This window comes from Mustela nivalis, assembly GCF_964662115.1.
Source record: "Mustela nivalis genome assembly, chromosome: 10".
Classification (NCBI taxonomy): domain Eukaryota; kingdom Metazoa; phylum Chordata; class Mammalia; order Carnivora; family Mustelidae; genus Mustela; species Mustela nivalis.
The window spans coordinates 17,850,432-17,875,767 of record NC_139029.1 but is presented as its reverse complement, the minus strand read 5'-3'; the positions used below and the strand labels follow the sequence as shown (position 1 = coordinate 17,875,767).

The 25,336-nt window shown below is 47.8% G+C and overlaps 1 protein-coding gene across 1 annotated transcript in view; it reads right to left on the bottom strand.

Annotated features, from left to right (window-relative positions):
* Positions 1 to 25,336, bottom strand: part of MAN1C1 (mannosidase alpha class 1C member 1) — a gene marked incomplete at its 5' end in the record, with an annotated part of 136,445 nt that overhangs the window by 85,050 nt on the left and 26,059 nt on the right. The window lies entirely within an intron of this gene.

Sequence of the window (25,336 nt, the reverse complement as noted above, 5' to 3'; positions counted from 1 at the left end):
CAGCACCTTGGTTCCCCAGATGCACTTAGCCTGGAGGCTAGAGGAATGGACGTTCAGTCCTGCTCCGCTGGCCCCCAGGCTCACCCCTCTAGAGTGCTGCCTTTTCGCCTCTGCTTGGCAGGCCGCTTGGGTCACAGTGGGGCCGGCAGCAGAGGCACAGCTGGGGGCCTGGTGCCTGGGGAGGTAGCTGGTTTACTGACTGCAAAGAACACAGGGTTCGAGGCCAGGGCCGTCTGTGTGCGCCCCTCACCTCTTCTTTGACCTTGGCAAGTGACTGAAGGTCTCTGAGGCTCAGTGGACTTCTCTTGGAAATGGAGATACCAAGGGCTGTTTTGCTGAAAGGTTTAACCCCTAATCCTGAAAGGTTTATGTGAAAGAAAGTAGCTGGAAATGTTTCTGACCTGCCACAGCATGTGATTGACAAGCACGAGTCCTCTGCCCTCTTCAGCCTCTAAAAACCCAATCTGCTCCTCCAAACCACAACCACCATCCCTCCTTCCACCTGTCCCTAGTTCTCAAACTTTGCTGGCATCAGCATCACCTGGAGAGCTTACTGAATCAGCCCGTCGGCCCCATCCTTGAGTTTCGGATCCAGCAGGTCTGTGGTGGGCCCAAGAACTTGCCTTCCTAACGAGTTCCCCCACGATCCTGCTGGTCCACAGGCCATGCCTGAGAATCACCCATCTGGTCCACGTGTTTGTCTCTACTTCTCACCTCCCCTCCAGACACTGTATGGCACCCTTCTACTTCTCTCCTTCTCGCTCCTGGCCTACCCTCCTGTCGCAGCCCCCTCCTTCTGGACATCTCCACCCTCACCGTCCATGCTCTGCCGTTCCAGGCGCCAAGGCTTAGAAGCAGTCTCTCCCAGGCACATCTGGACCATGACCTCTGCTGTGCCTGCCGCTGTGACCCAAATACACGGCCCAGGAGGGCAGATGTGATGAGTCTATGGCCCACGCCCCCTGTGAAGTGACAGAGGGATCTGGCAGCACCTCTCCATTTCCCAGATGTTCAAACTGAGGCTCAGAGATGGAAGTGGTCAGGATGACACAGACAGCAGGGCTGGGAACCAGGCTCTTTCAACTCCCAGGCTGGCCAAACCTACACCCGTGCTCGGCCTGGTATGTGACTTCCCATGTGACACACATGCAAATGTCATGGTAACGCATGCCAAGCACTTGGCACGGGCTTTGAGTCCTAGTTCCATTCCTCTGTTATTTTCTACTTACCCCGAATTGGCAATAACAGAAACTAATTACCGGGTATGAGTGCTTAAGGGAGACTGGCCTCCTCCCTCAGTATCTCTCATCTGGAGGCTCCCTCAGTTAAGTCAATGAGAGTTGAGGTTGGGGAGGGGGTGCGGGGAGAGCGGCAGGAGGCTGGTAAAACATACATGACAGCAGGAAAGAAGCAGCAGAGGTCTGGAGGGGGAGGACCTCCAAACCCCTCCTGCTTGCAAGAAAGAGAGAGAAGTGGGTGTACCCGAGTGATTAGGAGAATCACGGGTCTGTACATGTTCCCATGGGAGCTGCCACTGTGCGGATGTGGAGACGTTTGGAACGGGGCCCATTACCTCAGTCATCCACACCAGTGGAGGGGAATGAAGGCACAAATAATCCCTATGCCACTTGGGACTGGATTCAGAAGGCAACCAGAGTGGCTCTCAACTCTCTCTTACACTCACACACATAAGCATGCGTGTGCGTGCGGACACACTCAGGTCTCCCATCTCGGGTCACAAGTGGCTCAACCTGGGCACTGGATGAGCAAGGGACAGGAAAAGACCCCCACCAGGCAGTCTGTACTTCTCTTCCTGAAGCATGCTAAGCCAGCCCCGAGCTGGTGTCCTGTCCTGTGCTCAGTGACAGTCTGGGTTACAGCCCCAGCAGGAATGCGGCTATGGGCCCAAGTTCTCCTCCCCTGACTACTGCTTCCCTTCCTTCAGATCCCAGCTGAAACAGCACTTTTGCAGGAGGCCACTTCCCCAGGCATGCCTAAGTCAGGCCCCCACTCCTTCCCCACACTCTTGACTTCACAGCCCACAGCAGCCTGCCAGTCAAGCTATTATGTGGGCCCCCCTCACCCACCAAACCCCTGGTCATTGCTGCATGTCTCACAACGCATCCAGGGCCTGGCACATACTAGGTGTCCCCGAATATTTGCTGAATGGCTGTGAGAACAAGAAAATGGCTGTAGAGTTTAACACATGGTTGGCAGACTGGTGGACCTCACGTGTCCTGGGTAAGATAGGTAATGGGTCAGAGGAGAAGGGCTTCTTGGCAACAGAGGCACTGAGAAGAGGGCAAGTGTGTGTCTCAAGTGGGTACCCAAGTGTCCTGATGGACAAACAGGACTGTGAGGGGCACAGGAAGAGGACGAACGACGGAAAGGCTAGCTCACTCTGGAGCTGGTGATAACGTGCCCTGGGTGACCCCTGAACTGGACTTTAGGGGTGGACAGATCCTCGCTTCATGCTAGGGAATTCTAAGACCTCAAAGGTCATCCAGACTACCTCCTGGCCCATGCAAGTTCCTTAATTAAAGATTAAGTAATGCCTCTTTGAATACCCCCAGTGATGGGATGCTCACCACCTTACCGGGAAGCCCATTTGACTACAGTTTCACAAAATGCTTCCTTAATTAGTCCAAATCTGTTTTCCCCTATGGGCCGTGGGAAAGACAGTTTATACTGCCTTTATACCAGAGACCTTCAGAAAGGGGGAGCCAACTCTCTAGTCACCTTGGGCTATCTGTTGGCCCACCGAGCAGCCCAGCTCCTTCAACAATTCTCCTCCTGGCCGATCTCTGAATTCCCTGAAACTGCAGACCCATACATCACCGTGTTTTTCCGGGGTGCCCTAAGACTTTGTTGCCCATTTGTGAAGGTTGGCTATACTTTCGTTAATGAGAAGAAACTGAAGTGCAAACTCTCCCTGGTTGCTTCTGGACCAGATCCTGTGGGCGTGAACTTGCCATTTGCCCCTAATAATTTTATGTTGTAGGACTCTGCCTACCCTTCTGTGCCATCAGGATCTTCTGGAACCAGATCTTACAATTCAATGTGCATGTATCTGCCTGCTTTGGGTAATCTGCAAACTTGATAGGACTGCCATCTGTGTCTCCCCTCCGAGTTTTGGACAGGAACACTAAACAGGGGGCCTGAGAACAGTATCAGGGAAATCACCGCAGAGACCTTCCTCCTGGATGTTGCATTTTTGAGTGTTACCTGTCAGCAAGTGAGGAACCCACCAATCAATACAACCTCTGCGTCTCCATTTTGGCACATGAAGACATTGTGAAGGACAGGGCTGAAACACAAAAACACTCCCCTAGCATAGCTAGTACAGAAAAAATAAATTGCTGCTTTTTTTTTTTTTTTTGCCTTTTTTCTTTTTTTAAGGAAAATCCAGGGTTAGATGGGCATGGTTTGTTCTTAGAGAACCCATTTTGGCTCCTACGAATCACCCTTTTTTTGTTCTAAATGCTTGCAAATCATTAACTTAAAAACCTATTAGTGCCTCCTAGGAGGCTATAAAATAAAAAAAAAGATGAACAAAAACTAGTGTTGGCCACAATGGGGAGAAATTGGAACCCTCATACATTGTGGGTGGGAATGAAAGTGGTGCAGTCCCTCTGGAGAACAGTTTGGCAAAAAAAGTTAAATAGAAAGTTCCCATGGGGCCCAGCAACTCCACTCCTATGGAGCTGTGCAGAAAAGAACTCAAGGACTCAGCAAGGCTGGTCCTCGGCTGGCATCTGGGAATGAAAATTCCACGAGCAGTCCACCATTCTCGAACTGGTGAAGGTGGTTTCCTATCCCTAGACTGTACAGTCTGGGAGGCTGGATACCTACCTGCTCTCCTTCTGGGAGTCTAGGATTTGGGTATGTGCTAAAGTGGGGCCTGTATGACCAGCCCCCAATAAAATCCTCTGGCTCTGAGTCTCTAATAAGCTTCCCTGATATTAAATAACACCTCACACATGTTGTCACGATTCAGTGCTGGAAGAATTTGGCGTACCCTGTATGATCCTGCTGGGAGAGGACTCTTAGAAGCTGTGCCTGGTTTCCTCTGGGATTCCCTGCATGCCCTTTTTCCCTCTGCTGATTTTTCTCTGTGTCCTTTCACTACAGTGCAGATCACAGCTGGGGGTAGGACCAAGTTCTGAGTCTTATGAGCCCCGCTCGTGAATCACTGAACCTAGGGGTCCCCTTACACATCTCCTAGAAAATAAAAAACATAAGTCCACACAAAAAATTTATATATGTGTATGCATAGCAACACTGCCTGTAACAGCAAAAAAGTGAAAAACCCAAATGTCCACTGACTGATAAATGAACCAACATGTAGGAAAAAACCATATATATGCAATGGAATAGTACTCAGTCATAAAAAAAAAAAAGAAATGAAATACCGCCACTTGCTACAGCAAAGAGGAACCTCAAAACCCAGACACAAAAGGCCACAGAGTGTAGTATCCCATTTCTACGAAATGTCCAGAATAGGCAAATTCATGAAGATGAAAAGTAGGTTAGTAGTCACCAGGGACTGGGTAAAGAAGATATAGGGAATGACTGCTAGTGGAAATGAGGTCTTTTTGGGGTGTTGAAAATGTTCTATAATTGATGAGGAAGAGTGTACAACTCTGTGAATATACAAAATCACTGAATTTTATACTTTCAAAAAAGGTGAATTTTATGGTACATGAACTATAGCTCAATAAAGTTATTTATATATATTTTTTAAGATTTTATTTATTTATTTGACAGAGCAAGGGAGAGACCATGAGGGGGGAGTGGGAGAGAGCCCAATGTGGGGCTCGGTTCCAGGACCCCCGGATCATGACCCGAGCCAAAGGTAGATGTTTAACTGATTGAGCCACCCAGGTGCCCTACAGTTATTTGCATTTTTAAAAATTATTAGTAGGGACAAATCAATGTCATATGCCACTGGATAGGCAGTCCTTTATTTCATTAGTATTCTGCCCCAAAATTCAAACCTAAGCTGAATCATGAGGAAGGATCACACAAACGGAAATCAGGAGACCATGTACAACATAAATGACCTTCACTCTTCAAAAACGTCAAGGTCATGGAAGAAAAGGAAAGACTAAGGGATTGTTCTAGATCAAAGGAGACTAGGGAGACATGAACTAAATGTCACACGTGAACTTGAATGTGATCCTGGAGCAGAAATAACAATTATTATTACTTCTATGAAGACAATTGTCAAGACAACTGACAAAATTTGAATGGGGTGTAGGAATCGCTAGTATCGGTGATACCACTGTTAATTTCTTCTTTGAAGGGTTTTACTGTGGTTATGTAAAAAAGTGGCACTAAGTTTTTGGTAATACACAATGAAATATTTAAGGGGAATTATGGTTGCAACTTACTCTCAAATGGTTCAGAAAACTGTGTGTTGGGGAGAGAGAAAAAAAGCAAAAGGTAAAATGTTAATATTTGAGGAATCTGGGTAAAGGGTAAAAGTGAAACCTTTGTTAGATATTTGCAACTTTTCTACAAATCTGAAATTATTTTTTTAAAAAAACTCATTCAGGAGGCACCCAGTGGGTTCAGTTGGCAGAACATGCAATGTTTGTTCTCAGGGTTGTGAATTCAAGCCCCACAGTGGGCGTAGAACTTACTTAAAAATATATATATATAAATAAAGACTCCATTATCTATCTATCTTTTAATGTATCTAACATATAGACGTTCATTGTAAAAAAGCAGAAAGGAAACCACCACCCATTATTCAAATACTATAACCACCATTCCCATTTTGGTGTTTTCCTTTCTATTCTTTTCCCATTCATCTTTGCTTCTTCCAGGGATGACGACATAAACATTTTCCGTTTTATTACAAAGGCTTTGCAAACATCATTTTCAAGAGCCATATAATAGCCTAGCAAGTAGGTTCAGCATCATTTACTTAACCCTCCTCCCATATAATCCGACATTTCAGTGATTTCTACTTTGCAGTTATTGTAAATAATGCCATAACGAACATCTCCGTGCACGCTCCTTATTCTGCACTTCAAGTAAGTTATTTAGGCCAGAGCTTCTTAGAAATTGCTGGGGGGAGAAATTAAAAGATCTTAATATGTATGTTCCCTTTTAAAGAGTAAATCCAGACACCTTGTTTTGCCCATCAAGATGCAACACTTGGTGAATGGAAAAATATAAAATGAGCTTCTGACAATACAGTGATGCAGTTTGCTTGGGGAGATCAAACTAAATAATAGTCATTTATATTTGTGTAGCTCTTTGCACACGTTATCTCACTTGATTTGGGGAGTTCAGTGGTCTTGACAGGATAGATATTATTCTCATTTAGAAACAATCATGCAAGAGCTCAATAAAGTATGAGATGTAAAGTAATAAACAGATAAAAAATGTTTCCAAGTGCAGAGTGATTACAGAAATGCTACTTGTATAATAAATGAAAGAGCAGGGCACCAAATGATACAACAGGAAACTTCTTGGACTATGTATGAGTATTTTAGAGAAGAAGAAGAAGAAGAAAAAAAAAAGACAGGAAGGAAATACACCAAACACTGACAGTGATTATCTCTGATAGTGAGAAGTTCAATGGTTGTAATTTTTTCCTTCTAATTGACTTATATCTTCTGGATTTTCTGCAATGAGTATCTAGAAATATTTATAATGTGGAAAATTAAAGGCTGCTACAATGAAAAACATATAAGGAAGCAATGAGACAGTGCTGCTCCTAAGTCAGAAGGAAGTGCTTGGGTGGTTGGCCACGGAGTGGATAGGACAGAGCCAGGTTTGACAAAAGAGAAGAAGGTCTTCTACAGCTGGGAGTCAGAGTCAAGGCCAACCAGCGAGAGAAACAACATAAACAGAAGCACAGAGCCAGAATCTCAGAGTCAAACAGAATCTGAGCGCCAGAGACAGTCTTTATTCCCAAAGCCACCTTTTTTGAGAACTGCATGAGGCTCAGACTGGGGAAGTGATCTGCCACGGCCAGGACACCAGGACGCAGAAGTCAACAGCACAGGGGATGGTCCTGTCTCCAAGAACGTGGGCCAGGACGGTGATGCGGCTGACTGGAGCAGGGGCAGCATGAGCCGCGCGGCAAAGGGGAATCTGGGATGGACTCAAGAACATGACTACAAGAATCAGGAGACGTGAGAACTAAATACCAAGAGAAACTATACCTCTGCCCCCACTGGGTTCCAGAAATACACAACAGGCAGTCATCGGCTGCGTGTGCATACGTGCGTGGCCATGCTGGAGACAGAAGGCGGCTCTAGATGGTCTCTAGAAGCCCCTTCCTTCCAGCCGTCTGTGATTTATAGATTCAAAGAACACCTAACAATAGACCACAGAGCCTTCCTTTTGCCAAGTCCTGTAAAGGCAGGAAACAAAGCTGCAATGATAGACACAGGCAGAGCAATGGGAGCTGAATCCTAAAACATCCCATTAGTTCCTTCTCAGACGAAAGGTGTTCTTGTCCACCTGAACAAAGTACAAGGACATGAAATCTTAAGATGAAAAATATTTACTAGTCTGAGGTACACATCATTATTTTGTTTAAGATGTTCTTTCCACCTGTCTCAGAGCTCTAGAATTCTCTCCCGAGAAAAGTGACTGGAATCCCCTGCATTAATCAGCTGGGCACAGACGCCCATCCTGGCTCACGAGCCCCAGAACAGCAGAGCCATGAGAGAAAGGATACCGACGAGGAGGGGACGAGAGGGGACTCGCTGGCAGTTTGCCTCTAGACCGGAAAACTAAGACTTTGTGTTGGAAAGTTCTATGGGGGCAACTGGACAGGAAGGAGTAATCACTGAAACAGGGCGACATTCCCCGTTTTAAAGAAAACCCACACACAGACAGGATCAGGCCTGGCAGTGACCCAGAACCACCGCCACAACGTCTCAAAGCTGCCAAGACGGGAAATGGATTTTCCCAGTCATTAGAGACAAGTGCTCATACCATGCCTTGCAGCCTTATTGGCGTCTCCCAGCAGTGACACCTGGCCCCATCTGCAGGGGCTGAGTGGGAAAGGATTTGGTCTCTAATGATCCTGGGATCTAATGACCATACAGATAAAGAGATGAGGATGTTGGGTTGATTTTTTTTTCCTTCCTTTTCAGCACAGTGCAGGGAGACAGCTGACAGCTTGGTCCCTAAAAACCATCCATATTAGATTCCTCAATCTACCTCCATCACAGCATGACCTGATTGGTGCCGGCTAATGAGACATCAGTGAATACACACCCAGCCCCTGGTCTAATTCAGCAGCTGGACACAGGCGGGATTTGGCTGTGCTGAGGGGTGGAGGATGGGGGGCTGGGGAGGGAATAGAAGGGGGAGGTGCTGCCTCCCTCCTTTCACTTTTGGGTTTGCTTGAGATGTTGAAAGGCAAATGTAGGAAGCGAAAATGTGGCATCACTCCCCACCTAGCTGGGGTCCAGACAGCTCTCCTGCATCCTGCCCACGGGGATGCAGATTTGAGCAGTCTCAGAAATTTCACCTTATCTGTAGCTGTTCTAAGGCACCATGGCACCATGGTTGAGAGTCTGGGCCCTGGAGCTAGACCCCTGCTGCTCAAAGTGCGGTCCAGGTACTAGAAGCCGGCATACACTGTGAGCACGCCAGGACTCAAGCATCCTGGGCCCCAGCTCGAACCTGCTGAATTAGAACCACCATTTTAGGATGCCCCCCAAGTAAGTGATCCAATTGCATGTTAAAGTTAAGAAGTTGCTGTAAGACTCTGTCACCTACTGGCTATGGGGCCTTGAGTGAGCGACCTAACCTCTCCGAGCCTTGGTTTCCTCATCTGTGAAATAAAGACAGGAATATTTAATCCTCATAATAATCCTGACAGTAAATAAGATAACCTATGAAAAGCATTTAGCACAGCAGCTGGTAAAGAATATGTGCTCAATAGAAAAAAAAACAACCATAAGATATTCACTACCCTATTAATTTATCAGCTTAGTATCCCTCCCCTCTTTTCTCCCTACACCACCTGTCTAATCTAAAGCACTCCCTTCTCTCCACGGGACTCCTGCAGCAGCCTCCTAACCCGCCAACAGCTGGAGTCTTCTCCAGCCTCCTACATCGTTGTCCACACTGCAGGCAGGGTGATTATTTGAAATGCAAATGTACTCGCATCTCTTCCTGACCCCCAACCCACACTTAAACACATCTATCAGGTATAAAGATCAAGCTCAATAGGGCTCCTCCGGCCCTGCAGGTCCCACCCACTCAGGCCTCCAGCCTCGGCTTATCCTCCCTATCTCTGCCTTAACGATGCTGGCTTTCTTCCTCAGAACCTCAAAGAACCACACCTCTTTCTGCCACAGGGCCTTTGCACAGGACAGCACCTTTCCTCGGATCACTCCCCTCTCTTCTTTTTGCCTCGCAAATTCCACTTATCTGTCACATCTCTGTCCCAGAGAATCCTAGCTTCCTGGATCAAATCAAATTCCCCTGTTATAGAAGATCATCCAAGCCAGAATTTTACATTAATCATGTGATTGATTAATTTGTATCTGCGAAGGGAAGGCTCCTCCCCACTCCTCTGTTCTGTCACAGTCTGGGTATGGAGGGAGGAACCGGGAGACGGGACATGGAGAACAGAGATGAAGGACAGCCGGGACGAGCTCAGCTCATCTGGGAGGGAACTTCCAGGGGAAATGGTTCGACAAGGCCCTCTGAACGATTTTAGTACAAAACTCACCTACGCACAGGGAGCTCTGCCATTCCCAAAGTGCTTTCCCTTCCTCACTGGAGCCTGTGAGCGAGACAGGGTGCAAGTCACCACCCCCCATTTTACAGAAAAAGGAACTACACTTCCACATACATACATTTATGGAACATACATGATGTGCCACACATGATAAGGGCTTTTGGGTGCATTAGCACACACAGTTTTCACCACGGCTCTGAAAGGCCCTTACAGAGAGGAGGTGGCAAGGTACAGACAGGAGCTAAGAGTCTGGCTTTGGGTCCCAGCTCCCCCAGCTGTGTGTCCTTAGACAAGATACTTAACCTCTCTGTGCCTCAATGAGCTCAACTGTTCAGAAATGATACTGTTATGCTTATCCAGTGCTTTCCATGAGTCACTAGGGATTTATATATATGTATATATAATAATTCATTTAATCCTCATTTTAACCTTATAACATTAGTATATCATTGCCCCATTCTCATATAAGGAAACGGAGGCACATGTCCAAGCGTTACAGCAAGTAGGCGGCAGAGCCAGGATTCAAACCCAGGCAGCCTGCGCTCTTGGCCACCGTCCTCCACCACTACCTCTCCTTGAGGGGAGCAGTTGCATAACTGCCTCAGATGGGTGCCGCGCGGATGAATTACAACACAAGGCACTCAGCACAGTCCCCGGTGCATGGAAAACCCATCCACATTAGCACCTGTGACCGCCTGCCATGGGGTCCACGGGCATCTTCCCAGCAGGAAAGAGGACCAGAATTGCCTTCTCCACACCTCATATCAAGCAAGGCTGTCACTGACATCTCCAACACACGCCTGCGGTTCCCCTCCTTTCCCACCCCCTCCCAGGCCCTTGTCCCTGAACATCAGCCAGTCACCCCGAGTCCTCTCTCACCCCACTTCCCCCATCCTCTCGCCAACTGCTGGAGCTGATCCTTTACAAATGTAAACCATTACATGCCCTTCTTCTGTGTAAGTGCCTCGGAGAGCCTCCCAAGGCTCCAGGCTTGAAAGGCCTGCTCTGGCCTCTCCCAGATCCCAGATCTGTGTGTGTCCACCACAGGGGCCTCTGGACAACAACTCAAACGCATCCAGCCCCATCCTGCCTGGGGTAGGGAGATAACAGCCCCCAGAGGTGCCATGTCCTAAGCCCCAGAGCCTGTGACTACCTATGGTGAAACGGAATTAAGTTTTCAGATGAAACTAAGGTTGCTAATCAGCTGACCCTGTGATGCGGAGATCAGCCTGGATTATCCTAGTGGATAAGGGTCCTTAGAAGTAAAGGAGGAAGAAGGCAGAAGAGTCAGTGTCCGAGAGGTGAAATGCAAAAAAGCCTCCACGGGCCTTTGCTGGCTTGGAAGATGGTGGAAGTCACCACGAGCTAGGGAATGTAGGTGCCTCCTGGAAGCTGGAAAAGGCAGGGTTGGATTTTCCCCCACAGCCTCCAGAAATGAATACAGCCTAACTAACACCTTGGTTTTAGCCCAGTGAGACACATTTTCAACTTCCGACCTCTGGTACTGTAAGGGAATAAATCTGTGTGGTTTCAAGTCACTGAGTTTGTGTGATTTGGTACTGTATAGGAGACTAATCCACTACCTCAGGGCCTTTGCACTTCCCAATGAAGAACTGAGTGAACAAATCACTAAAACTCCAAATGTACTTCATACTCTCTCATGGCCATTTTTCTGCATAAGGACTTCCAATATTCTGGAGCATTCTGGGTACTCCAGAATGGGTACCAGCATTCTGGAATTCACTATTCTCCTGCAGTCCCCTGCTATCCATCAATAGTAATATTTAACACTTCAGCAGGGTCATAATTTCTTTCAAATCTGCCTCCCTTGCTCCTGAACTCTGGGATCTAATCATCAGGACTTCCCCAACTCCTAGCCAGCCCAGGGACTGGCCAAACAGAGGCAATCAACACAGCACATGAGTAATAATAAGGGCTGTATGCCTTACCTCTGCTGTCCAGTAACAGATACGTGCCGAGCATTTACTGTGTGCTGAGCACCAGGTAGGCCCTTCACGAGCTTTTCATCCGACACCAGCCCTGCAAGGTGGGCTACTGTTACTATCCCTGTCCTGCATCCCTGATGATGCAGTCAAGTCCTGGAGGGTTAGCTACCTTGCCTGAGGACACAGAACAAACAGTGGCAGAGCCAGGCCACGGACGCAGCAGGGCAACTTGGAAGGCCACTCTCTTAAGCACAACAGCACACCACATCACGCCCAACAACCCTCCCACGTGAGATGAGCTGCTCCTTTTCCCAACACCTGGTGCTAATGCAGAGGGGTAGAGCTGGTGTTTGAAGCTGGGGTCTGGCAGATTCAAAAGGCTGTGTGTCCCTCCCATCCCCCAGGCTGTTCTGCTGTCTAACGAGTGAAGGAACAAAACGTTGACCTGGCACCTCCGGACGGCAGGCGGCTCACAGAGAATCAGACTGAAGACCAGCCGGCTGCCTGGGCCCAACCGCCTGCCCAGAGGTCTGGTTTTTTTTTTTTTTTTTTTTTTTTTTCAGAACAAGAAACGTCCACATTTCCAGTTCCTGAAGGCTCGGGCTGCTTGAAGAAATGGAAGAAATGACCTGCTTTAAAGCTGCTTCAGCATAGGCGAGAGCCTCTGGAAACATGAAAGGGCCAGAACCCATTCTTTTGCCTGAATGTTAAGGGTTTTGTAAAAAGAAAGGGGGGGAAAGAAGCAGATTTAAGTGACAGCAAGGAAAAGAGTGATGTGAGTGTTGCCCAGGTCGTGACTAGAGCATGGAGAGAAGTAATCCCGCTGCCACGTGTCCCAGGGAGGTGACGGGATCTGACATCTGGAAGTTTGGCCTTGATCATCCAATGCTGAAGGCTGCTAGTGGCACCCAGTGACAGCAAGGAGCCCAGGGGACCTATTTCAGGGCCTCTGGGGTTCACAGGAGGGCCCTCAGCTGCAGAGGACAACAAAAGCTCCAGGAGGACAGGAGTCTTGTTTCCTAGTTGGTGACGCCATTTTGTGAGGACGAGCTTTGGGTATAAAACACTGAGGCCCCCTCCTTAACCGCATCCAAGTAGAACCACGGGCAGCCGCCTACATTCTCTGGTGGTTCTTCCTAGAGCCCAAGGAGGATCAGTACTGTTCTCGGAGATCCCCGTCCTGGACTTAAGGAGGAGGCCTGAGACGCACTGGACACTCACAGACAGTGAACAGCCTTGTTTCTTGTCCAGTAAAACGGTTTCAGTCAAGGCCTAGAGAATGAGCTAGTATTTACTTCGTACCTCCATGTGCCAGTCCCTGCGCCAGACGTTATCATGTCCATTACCTCATTTAATTCTCCATGGCTACTCTGGGAAGCAGATATCATGCCCATTTTATGGACAAGAATACTGGGGTTCAGTAATTATTCCAAGGGTACACAGACAAATCCAGGTCTGACTCCAACCTCTGCCTCTTTCTGTTCTTTTCCTCAACCTCCCCTCCCCGGACACCATTCAGAAAGTACGTATCGATTCCCCTAATATATACCCTGTGTTCCTGCCACCACAGCCCCTATACCTGCGTCGGGAAACACATAATAAGGGGAAAACAAGCAAGCAGGGGAAACTTTAAATGCTGATAAGCACTGTGAAGAGAAAACCCGAGCCAGGTGAGGATGGGTGACTGAGTGGGTGGAGATGGTGGAGGAAAGCCCCCAAGACAGTAACTAAGCTGAGATCTTAACTACTATCTGAAAAACAAAGCTCCTTCTGTTTTCCATTTATAGCCTGAGAAATGCACTTGACTTTTCTCTTTATCCCTCTTAGGTCTCCATCAGCAGATTCCAAAGTACATAGTTTCTTTTTTTTGGCTAGAAGGACTGGCAAAACCCACTGATAAGGTTACCTGTTCACCCCAGGAGAGAGAATTCCAAAGCAGGAATCAGACCTGCTCAGCCTCATAAACACAGAATAAGACGACTGGGGTCTTGGAGCTCATTCATCCTACCACGCCAAGTAGTTGCCACCCCCTAAGCTCTCTTTGAGTTTGCATTAATCAGACAGCTCACCGTAGGTTTTCGTTTCATTTCTCCAGGTCTGTGATGACGGACAGCATGGGGTGGCACTTCTGGATGCATAATAAGGGGCTGGTGGTGTTTTCTCACTCCCCCAAGACTGAAATTCATGGGACACAGGACATTTTTTTTTTTTTTTTTTTGACAGCACTGATCTGAAACCCTGTGTTCTTGAAAGGATTATTGCGGTTCTATTATAAAAGATAACCTAATCACATGGGAGAGAGTGATTTGATTTCAAGCAATTTGATTTCAAAACCCTGGAAGAGAATACCAAAGAATAATTAACTATGAAAACCAAAAGACACTAATCTTGACGAGCTAATGGGACAGACTGGAAGAGAGAGAAAACTCAGATCTTTAGAGTTTCACAGATTCTGGAATGGTTTGAATGACCAGAATCAAAGCTCACGGCAGGCCTTCAGCTGGCTACATGTGTAGCTTTTTCTTCCCTCAAATCCACGCGTCCCAAATAACTGGGTGCTCCTGCCCCCGGTTTGCTGGTCTGCTGCTCTGGCTTCTAACAGGACCAGGGTTTACTCCTGCCTGAGTTGCCTCCGGATCCCTGCTGGGGTCTAGTAAACCCCCTGCAGGAAGGAGGCAGCTCCTGCTGAGTGGGCAAAACAGACCCTTTCACAGGAGGGAGACAAGCAGACTGACGGCCCCTGACAGGTGATCTGATGAAACCTTCACAGAATTCCCCTTCCCTGCATTTGCTTTGGAGGTACAACTCTGGGTGATGGTGGCTCACTGGGGCTCTTTCATAAATCTCGAAGACAGGCCCTTTCAGGCATTCCCTACAAAAGAAAAGACCTCAGTGAGATTTCTGTCACTGACAGCCATTTATTCTGTATAAAGGAAAAACCATCATGTTTTCCCAATTCGGAGCACAGTGGCTGAAAACAACAACAACAACAAAAAACCCCACATTGCATAAAATGGTATCAGTTCAGCGGCAGAGGCAGGGTTGCAGGGGTGGGAGTGGGGGTGTAGGGGTGGCAGGAGGGGTCTTCTTCAGCTGCTGTTAATAAAATCACAAGTCTTGGGTGCCTTCTCTAAGGAGGGTGGCTTCTATTCAACCTGCTGCTTCCAGAAGCTGCTCTCTTTGTGTTTCTTTCTGGGCAAGAGGAAGAAATGCCTCTTATTTTCACTGTGGACTTGATGTTCTATTTATGTACCTGAGAAAGATGTGAGTAACCGTTTGTGCTCAGATCTGACTCTGGGCTTGGCTGGTGCCGCTTAAAATGAATAAAAAGGACGAGCCTCCTTATTTGGAATCCAAGGGGCCCCTCACATAGGAAGTCACTAAGTGAGAAAGCTTCGATGGAGGGGGACAGAAGAGGGGCGGGGACGGACTATGATGTGAAAGAGAGAATGTCAATGCAAAAATGCTTTTTGAATGATTAGCTGTGGCTATTTAAGCCATTGAAAGTTTAAACCCTCTTGAGGTCAGGGAAAGAACCAGAAGAAAATCAGAGGCACATTTCCTCGCTTCTTATGATAAACCCAGCAAAATTTTAAAATGCAAAGCATCTCTAAACAGCTATTTGATTAGGTTTTTTTTTTCCCCCCAACGAGGCCATGATAATTAGCAAATGCCTGGGAGATGAGATTTAAATATGCCAATCAGTCCATCTCAAGAGTTAGCAGAAACAACATGCAATGTAATTATCTTTAGCCAATAACCACTTTTGTGGGGTTACAGCCTTAACTGGAGATCTGAAACCCACTACATGACCTCTCCCCAGACCTGGAGCAGTTGCTTTCCCACTTAAAAAAAAAAAAAAGAAAGAAAGAAAAGAAAAGAAATAGCAATGCCAAGTGTTATCTGAAAACCCCACCAGTGTGACCTTTAAGGAGAAGGATTTTTAGTACCTCTGGTGATAACGCGGCCCCCATTTCTTCCACTAATGGGGCATTTTCCGAAACCAGCAGGGTGATGGAGATAACCTGAATTCACAAAGGTGTGAACAGACTACCTACAGTATCTAAGGCCCTATTTTCTCCATCAGTGATCGTTTCTTGGGTTGGAAATCATCAAAAACTTAAAGATTCACAACATCTTGAGTCTCACGCAGTCCATAGGGACATGCAAAATGGGTCCCTCAGTAGAGATTGGTCTGTAATGGGACAGAACGTCATCCAAAAGAGAACAGTTAGCTATTTGGGAATGTTTTCCTGTCTTGCTCCCCGGGCATGCTGCATTGTGAAACTACTCTGGTTAAAATGGAGTCTTTTCAAAGACTCAGGCTGTCGTCAGACCAAGTTCATTTTTCACACCATAGACTGGGCTCCACTATCTCTAAAAACAGCTTTTTAAAATATGGTGATGGCGAAGTGGCTAAGAGAGAGGAAGGTTTCACTTCTTCAACCTGTAACTACAGAAACGTGTGTCTTGGGCACAAAGGAACGTTACCAGGCAACGTGATAGAAATGAATAACATTGATAATCAATCCCATAGTAATAGCTTTTATAATTAAAGATTACTGCAAGTACAATGGATTCTAACACAAATGGGAATAATGGAGACACTGCCATCTCCCTGCCTCTTTGTCAGCAACTGTCCTCCTGCCTACATGTGGACCCTATGCTTCTGTGGTATGGGCCAAGTCTGTAATTAACCACCTGCCAGTGTGGGGGGGGCCGTAACTCTAACCAGGCCAGCACTTTCTTCACTAAGTTCTTACAAGCAATAATTAAACCCTCTAGCCTTGCTTGTGAGGTCTGATCACAATTGAGCAGTACACGCATACGTACATTGGCACATCTAACAATGACAGATTCTCAAAGAACCACTGGCTGGTGCCGAGGCTGCCAGCGCTCTGATCATCAGATAAGTATCTCCTTATGTGAGTGCCTTGAGTCCTAGCCCCTGCCCCACAAGCCTTCACCTTTTCTTTTAATCGAACAACGTTTGCAATTTCAGCTCCATCTATCAGGCGCTTCCATTGTCTGCTAATAGAGTTTACAGAATCCTATTCCCCAGTCTCTGGCCAGAGCCAAGAAATCTTCCGTCATTCCTGTAAGTCCAAGAATGTTTCAAATGCACTATAAACTGAACTTGAACTTTGTCCACCATTTGGCTGTCGACCTGAGAACTTGCCAGCAAGGGCTTTAATTCATAATTAGATGTTGGCTAGACAAATTACCTGCCAATGGTACCTTTGCCTACCACTACTGCACAGGAGAATAATGTTCAATGTGGGGATACATGGAAAGAGAGAGCTCTCCTGGGAGGAAGTGTTTTGCAAAATCTATTTCCTTGACAACTGTTTTCCAAGCAAATGTTAGTACTGTAGGGGTTTTTTCCCATGGTTTTGAAATATGCTGGCGTCTAAAAATCAACATTGTCAAATGCCCTAATGTGAAAAATAGGGATCAAAACAGAAGTAAAATAATAATAATAATAATAATAACCAGAGTTGAAAATTTTAAAGTCCGGGGATTCACACCACTTTCTGTGTGTGGGTACGTGGTGGGGTGGGGGTGCGGGGGTTGGAGGGGGGTGGAGGGAGACAGTAATGAACAGAAGATGGGCAGCATTTAGAGGTACGGCTGGGGATTACTTAGTTTCCCAGCTCAGGTGACCATGGAGAGAACGTGGAGCACAGTCTCCCCGCCCTGCTGGGCCCCTCTACCCAGAGCTGGAGGACTAACTTGGGCTCTTGGGGGGAGCACGGTCTAGTCCCTGACCATCCCTTTCAGCACAAGGATTAAAGAAGCTCCAAGAACAATCCAGTCAGTCTCGGGATTAGGTTATGTTTCTTTAGAATCGTGCAGTCTCTGGTTCTCTGAGACAGGCCCGATTTCAAATATTCGGTCCCATTATTAGATGATGTGTCAGACACCATGTTTTTATTTGAAAAATGGTTTTATGGCATTGGCGGGTCTCCTGATGTGGGCAGAACCATATTCCTAATGCCAGGACAGAGCAAGGGTGTCAAGAGGGCTACCATCCTCTGCTCCAGCTGACCTTTCTCCCCCTGATGACTTCAATGGAATTATTAGCTCAGCTCTAAACAGGTCATGGCAAATCAGGACACTTTCTAACATACCCATTCACCCACACAATATTCCACATTAAGTGTGGTCTGGGTGCCAAGAATGGTACTAGATACTGGGGACTCAGAGGGACAGGATAAGTGCCTACTATAGGGAGTCATTTTTTAAAGCAGGTTCTTGATTTGGGGTCTATGGGTAGAACTGGAATCTAGGAACCCCTTGAAACTGTACATAAAAATGGCATGTTTTCTGCGCATGTATGCACATACCATTAGCATTATTCTGGGGGAGGAGGGTTTATACTTTTTATCAGATAAGCACAGGGGTCTGTGACTCAAGACAGGTTAAGGATCAGGAAAGCTATAATGCAAACTGCTGTTCTGTCACCAAGATCTACCCACAGTGAAGGGGTAAGGTCAGGCTATGCAACGAAGGTGACGTTTGGGCAAGGTCTTGGCAAATGCAAGGGCTCGGCTTCACCTGCCTAGAGTCAAAGAATGAAGGCTGTGTCCTTCCAGTTCAAGCCTCTCCCTCCAGATGCCCTCTGGGCCCCTCCCCCACACCCATCTCCCTCCTCCATGCTTGTTCCTCCCTTCATCCACTTCCTCAAGTTTTTCCTGAGCACCTACTTAGGCCAAGCCCTGTAAGCAAGGAAAACATGGGCTCCTGCCCTCCCGGGGCTGACATTCTTGTAAGATAGACAGACATTAATCAAATACAGAGATATATCATTACAAACTGAGATCAATGCTAAGTAGGGGGGAGAACGGAGAAAGAGCATGGTTGCCTGTGGGGGCCTCATTCCAGAGAGACAGGCAAGGCTTCTGTGCTCACCAGCCAGCAATCTGGATGATAAACCACCTCACAAGTCTGAAAATCCTCAAAGGGAGAGACCACGGATCATTGGGCATGGCAGCTCACAGAGCTTGCAAGCACCTGGCATGGGGAGCACGTGTATTTGCTGAACAAACAGATGAGTGGATCAGCAGGCTATCCTGTGCTGTTCCCTGTATTTAACATTGCTCGTACCTCTCAGGCACACAGCTCTCACTGGAGATCTCCTTCAAGCCCACAGCACAGAGAACAACTAAAAAATCACCCAACTCGGTGATGCCTCCCACTTCACAAACTCTCAAGAAATGCATTTTCCTTCCCTCTTATTGGCTTTCTCCCACAAAGCTACTTCGATATTCAATTCTGGGCCTTCGTTCAAGTTCCAAGCTGTTCGCACATGACTCTGCTCACACTCGGTCCTGGAACTGAGGCTCAACCCCCTCCGCGAAAGGTTGAAAAGGCAGAGGCCACCCTCCATGGGGAAAAGCAAGACACAGAGAAGGGGGACCTTGTGCCTCGAAGCAGGGAAGAGCTTGAAAATGCATAGCAGGGAGCTGACATCGATTCTGTTTACTGTCTGTTTTGTTCGCTGTTGGCACATAGTTCACACTCAATACTTATTTGCTAAATGAGCCAGTGAATGAAAGGGGACTTGGACATGCCAGGCAGAGGCAGACAGGTGGCAAAATAGACAGGACGGGCGGCAGAGCTGCACCACTGGTGGGCTGGCAAATGTGTCTTTCCTGCAGGAGCTCTGCTGGATATTCTCGCTTACCTTTTAGAGTGAGACAAAAATGAAGTAATGGAAAACAGACCAGAATTCCATTTGTCTGTCAATGATGGTAGCAGATTCTTGGCTGAACTGGACAGCAGCTTTTGAAACCTGGAAAAGGGTTATTTTCCATTTCTCGTGCTATTTACGATGACACACGTTAAGTTTTCTCCGCGTTATTAACATTTTCTCCACCATGTTCCTAAGTCTAGACAATCATCAGGACAATAAATCAGATCCTGATTTATAGCTTGTTCTAGTTTCTGTGGTGTAAACACTCCTACCACTGTCTATCTCCAGCTGCCTACATGATGTTAGGGAGAGATGCGCAGAAGAGCGTCATTATACAGACATGATACAGACAGGGTAGACACATGCCCCCTCAAGAGCACATATGAGTAATAATGTAGTAAATTAACGAAGAAGTGAGGAGTTTTGAATATTGGCTACCTTTGCTTTTCATATACCTTAATTATACATTTATGTAATTAATTTTTACATAACGGCAATTTGCTCCCAGAATTTCTGAAAATTTAACAGTGGCTCTCCTGCTTCAGCTCTGGCCCATCACCAGGTACACTGCCAGCAGACCAAACTCGGCTTTGGGATCATAGGAGATTCAGTTGCAATGGACTCACCCAGAACTGTGGTCATGTTTATACAACTAATGTGAGTTTTGTCATTAAAAACAAAACAAAATAGAATTTTGAATTCTATTGTGGGCCTGCTAATCTCCCTGGATTTAGGGTTTCTAAAAACTTTGCTGCAGCCCCACCCCAGGCCTACTCTGTTCCCCAGAGGGAAGGGTGCCGGCTCTTGGAGGCCTCAAAAAAAATGCAGACAGTATGTGCTTTTTAGGTAGTAAAGTGCACATTACAGAAAACTGTGGCCTGAAGATCTAGCAGAAGCTCTGGCAAGTCAGCCAGAAGAGAGGTTAATTCTAGGTCCGAGGCAGGGGTGGGAGGACAGAGCTGGGTGTGCTAAAGAAGTCGAAACATCTGCCTTGTTGGACACCATGGGGCATGGGGAGTAGGGAAAGGTCCCAGGAGACAAGGGATCTAGAACAAAATGGTCTTGGCTTTGAAGGCTGCCCAACAAGAAAATCCCCAACTCCAACTTCCCAGGTCACATTTAAGCTCCAGCTGGGGCCACCCAGGCAAGTGGGCGACTTCATGGCTCAAGTCCTTTGTCAGGTGCTGGGAATGAGCACCCTTGGCCCTGCCATGGCCTCCTGATCTTCCTGATATTCCACTCCTGGGCAGTGGGCTCAGGAACAACATGGGGTGTGCAGGGGAGAGGCAGGGAGGGCCAGCATCATTGTGGGGCTACTGCCAGGCCTGGAAGATGCAGGTAAAGTCTGGAGTCAGTGCAGCTTCTCTGAGCTTCTACACAGTCTGTGGAGAGTCAGGCTGACGGGGTCTGGGGAGAGCTCAGAGGGCCCACTGCGGTGTTCTTCTCCAGGGACAATCACCCGTGAGGCTGAGGAAATGCCAGCAGTGGGAAGGGCAGGGCCGGGGCTGGCACGGAGAGTACGGAGCACAACTCAGGACCCCAAGTCCCACTAACGCTCCATCTTGCACATTATCTTGCACCAGCCCACCCTGGGGGCCCAGGTGTCCTCATCTAGAAAGACAGCAACTGGGGGCACCTGGGTGGCTCAGTGGGTTAAAGCCTCTGTCTTCGGCTCAGGTCATGATCTCAGGGTCCTGGGATTGAGCCCTGCATCAGGCTCTCTGCTCAACAGGGAGCCTGCTTCCTCCTCTTTCTCTCTGCCTGCCTCTCTGCCCACTTGTGATCTCTGTCTGTCAAATAAATAAATAAAATATTTTTTAAAAAAAAGATGGCAACTGTGAGAATGATTTCCAAGATCAAAGGAGAGAAAGAAATGGACTATAGAAGCTGTGATGGGCTGAGCGGATGGGAGGGATCGCAAAGAAGAGGAAGACTTTTCAGAGGCAGGTTTGGAGGAGCAGCAGGCTGTCTCTACTGGGTTCACTCCAACCCTTGGGCCAACCTCTTTCACTCCCACAAAACCTCCGGCCCCCTCCCCATTCATGCAGCCCTTCCAGCCCACAGTCTGTGCGTCCTAAGATTAAGGGCAGAGCAGGATAAGGAAGGGTCCTACTCTAGATTCACACTCTGGCCGTGGCACTTTCCAGCTGTATAACTCTGGGCATGTTGCATCACATCTCCGAGCCGCAGCTTCCTCAACTGTAACACAGGGAGAATGATCATCTCCTAGGACCAGCGTGGGGATGAATAACCCATGGGAAAGGACTCCCCACACTCTGACAGGGGTCACTGAGTTGTGGCTTTGGGGGACTAACACCTGCCAGGCCACCCAGAGGGAGAGCAGATGTTGGTAGAGAGGAGGGGCTCTCAATCAAGGCCTAGGGGGCTGGGAAATGGGCCCAGAGAACAGGGAGGAGCACAGTAGGGGCCTGGCTATGATGCCCTGAAAGGGGTCAAGCCCTCAAATGGGCAGATGTCCAGTGAGTGGGTCCGGCGCCACGTGTGGTGTTCCACAGCCTAAGAACTCACATCCCTGATCACCCTACAGGGCGGGTGCCTCACAGTGCAAGTTACATGGGTGTGTTTATTCTAGTAAGGATAACATCTAACAGGCCATGGTAACCAGCACCCCTGAGGGTAACAGGGCCTGACATGAGGTTACCAAGCTCCCTGGTCCTGCCTTCTTGCTCTTCTATGGCTTTTGCTGTATCAATCTCTTTTCTGTGTGTTTGTCAAAGGGCAGCCACCAAGTCCCCAAATGGGACATAAATAGGACTGATGTACGATGAGCTACTATATTCTCAGCACCGGAAGTGTAAGGCCCTTAGCCTTAAAGTGACAGATGAGTAGGAAATTATTTCTTGCTAAAGAATAATGAGGACCACAAACCGCTGTGTAGGGGGACGATTCTCTAGAAGATGAGCATTTCCAACCAAATGCAGGAGGCGCCGCCATGCCAAGCCTCGGGGCCTTGCTTCTTCTCTTTGTTCCTATACTTTGAGCAGCAGCCTCCCTCCTTACCCCTGCTTCTCCTTCTCCCCAACCTCGGGACAAAGGTACATGTTGAGGCCAGCTTTCTCAGTCTGGGTTACAATACGCAGGACAGTGTCAGCCTCTCATTGGAAGGCTAAGGGCCCTGGGATCCCTTTTCCATCTGGACCCATGCACACGACCTTTCCTCTGCTTGGTTACCACCAGGTTGGCCTCTGGATCCCCTCCCCACACCTCTTTGACTCCCTCCTGATCAATGAATCTGAAGAGCAGGGCGCCAGTGTGGGCATGACCCAACAAGTGTCTTCTGCTTCCATTTTCCACTTCTACCGGCACCTTCAAAGGGACCAGTACAATTAAGTGGACAGAAGCACAGCCTGGCGTGCAGCCGAAAAACACACACGGATTTACCTGCAGAAGGTAGAGACCCAGAAGGAATGTGTGTCTATCCAAATACAAAGCTGACCCTAACAAACTGGGCAAGCATTTCAGCAAACACTTTGGTGAAGGACTACGAAACCAGAGTGTCTCGAGACCTGGAAAACCTGCCAAATGTGCCTGTAGCTACACTAAGAAATGATATCCTTTAGGTCATGATAATCCCAACCTAAGGCCCACATCGGTTTTGCAGACCATCCTTCAGAGACCCATCCCACCACTCCTTCCCCTCCAGAAGAGGAAGCAGCTCATGAGGACCCCCCAGTCCAGGCCCTGGGCTTGCTCTCCCACCCCCAGCTCCAAGGGAGCTATTTCATACTGTCAGGTTCAAGGACAAGAGTTTTGTTTGTTTGCTAAAGTTAAACTGCAACAGGAAAAGTTGAGATTTCAGAGTAAGAGTCAATTTCTTCACATTCTAGTAACCTCTGGCACAAGTCCTTGAGGGAAAACTGCATTTCCTAGAGGGTTGTGAGGTTTTTTAAAGATTTTATTTATTTATTTGACAGAGAGAGAGTGATCACAAGTAGGTAGAGAGGCAGGCAGAGAGAGAGGAAGGGAAGCAGGCGCCCCGCTGAGCAGAGAGCCCGATGCGGGGCTTGATCTCAGTACCCTGAGATCATGACCTGAGCTGAAGGCAGAAGCTTAACCCACTGAGCCACTCAGGTGCCCCTTCTAGAGGGTTTTAAAAAGGAAAAGACTTCAACCAACAGACTTGGAAATCAGTCCCCCTGATACAAGGCCGACAACAGACCCAACAAGACAAACCAGGGGTTAAAGGGCCCACTTTTTAACCAGCCATGCTCTTCCCCACACATCAATTATCTTCTGTCCCCAAGAGTCAGGGGAAAGAGCCAGAGAATAGTTTTCCACTTGTATTTGTCAAACTCAGCTCACTCCCTTGAAGTCCAGAGGAGAGACTTGAACTACAAGTATCAGTAGGCTCTGTATAACTAAACTAGTCATTTGGTATTTTGAGAGCACCTGAGAATCGCAATTACGGAAGGGAGGAGACGGTCATTTCCTCTCAGAAAGGGTGATTTTCACCCTGGAAGAGTGGTGTTAGGTTCCCTCCCTAAGTTCCATGAAACATGGGAGCTGAGCGAGAGGCTGCAGTAGGAGAGAGACTGGGGGATCTAGTCTGGGCCCCACATTTTATAGATGAAACTCAGACCAGAGGAATTAAAGGACTCACCCCAGATTACAGAATGAATTAATTCCTTAATCCATGACCTTTGGGGATGAAGTAGGTTAGAGCCCTCCATCAAAGATATACTCTAAGTTTTGTTTTCTTTTTAGAATAGCCTAGCTTGCAAGACGGTTTATTTCAAACCAATAAGGCCTTGCTTTGTTTTAAGCCACTTCAACGACCAGAGGACAGCATGTGTTCTGGTGAACTCCATGGCACTTTGGAACCACAGAAAATTTACAGCCTAAACGTGAGCAGATTACGTTCCGCCGCAGCTGCCATAATGTCAGGCTTCCCCATGCAGCCACACACAGATTAGAAGCTCGCTCCGCATAAAGAAAGGACAATTATTGGGAGGCAAGAAAAGCTGCTTCAGCAGTGGCTATGTCCTGGGGCGTGGGAGAGCTTGGCCTGGGGAAGTATCTACCTACCCCGTGGGATACAGCTTCCTTAATGCAGAGTCTAGATCCGGCTCAACAGTCCCCCAAAATAAAAGTCAGAGTTGTTTTCTTTTTACAAAGCCTTACCCTCTGGAAGGAGTCAGGTGCCTCACGAATCAGTTTAACAGCCTGGGACCCCCTAAGATAACAATCTCTACTGGAAGTCTCAGATAGGTCTTCATCTGTTTCGAAAGGCAGCCTCTAGGATCCCTGAGGACAAGGAATGAAAACTAAGGTCCAGAGCAGCTAATCTGTCCACAGTTGCACAGCCCATCAGTAAGAGGTAAGTGATCCTGGTTCTCGGGCTGGGGGACAGGAAGAGCTGAAGAACCAGGCTGATCTCTCTGGGTGATGCTGCACCCTAGAATCCAGGGGGAACTAGATCATGGTTTCTCAACTATGGACACTTTGCACTGGATAATTCTTCATTGTGGGGAGCTGTGCATTGTCAATGTTGAGCAATATCCCTGGCCTCTACCCACTGCAAGGCCCCAGTTGTGACAACCAAAAATATCCCCAGACATTGCCAAACATCAGCAGTGACTGGTGGGGGCTGAGGGGGAATGTGGTACAAAATCGCCCCAGTCGAGAACCCCTAGAATAGACAGTGAATTTCAGGGGCAGTCCCTACACTATCAACCCAAATACGCCTGACCCCTGTCCCCCAGGCAAGAGCTGGGCCACTCAGCAAATTTCCTGCTGGAGCCAGACTGGAGGGAAACTAAGGCCAGCCAGAGCAGCCTAGTTCTGGGGAAAGCAGCTTAGCACCAATACCCTCTCCAACATGGCCCCTAGCCCAGGACACTGACAGCTGTTGGGTCCAAGAGAGTTCAGAAAAATTCAGGCATCTGTGGAGCTCCCTACCTTAGAAGCCAGAGGACTGCATCCAGGGCAAGGGACAGGACTTCTGATCAG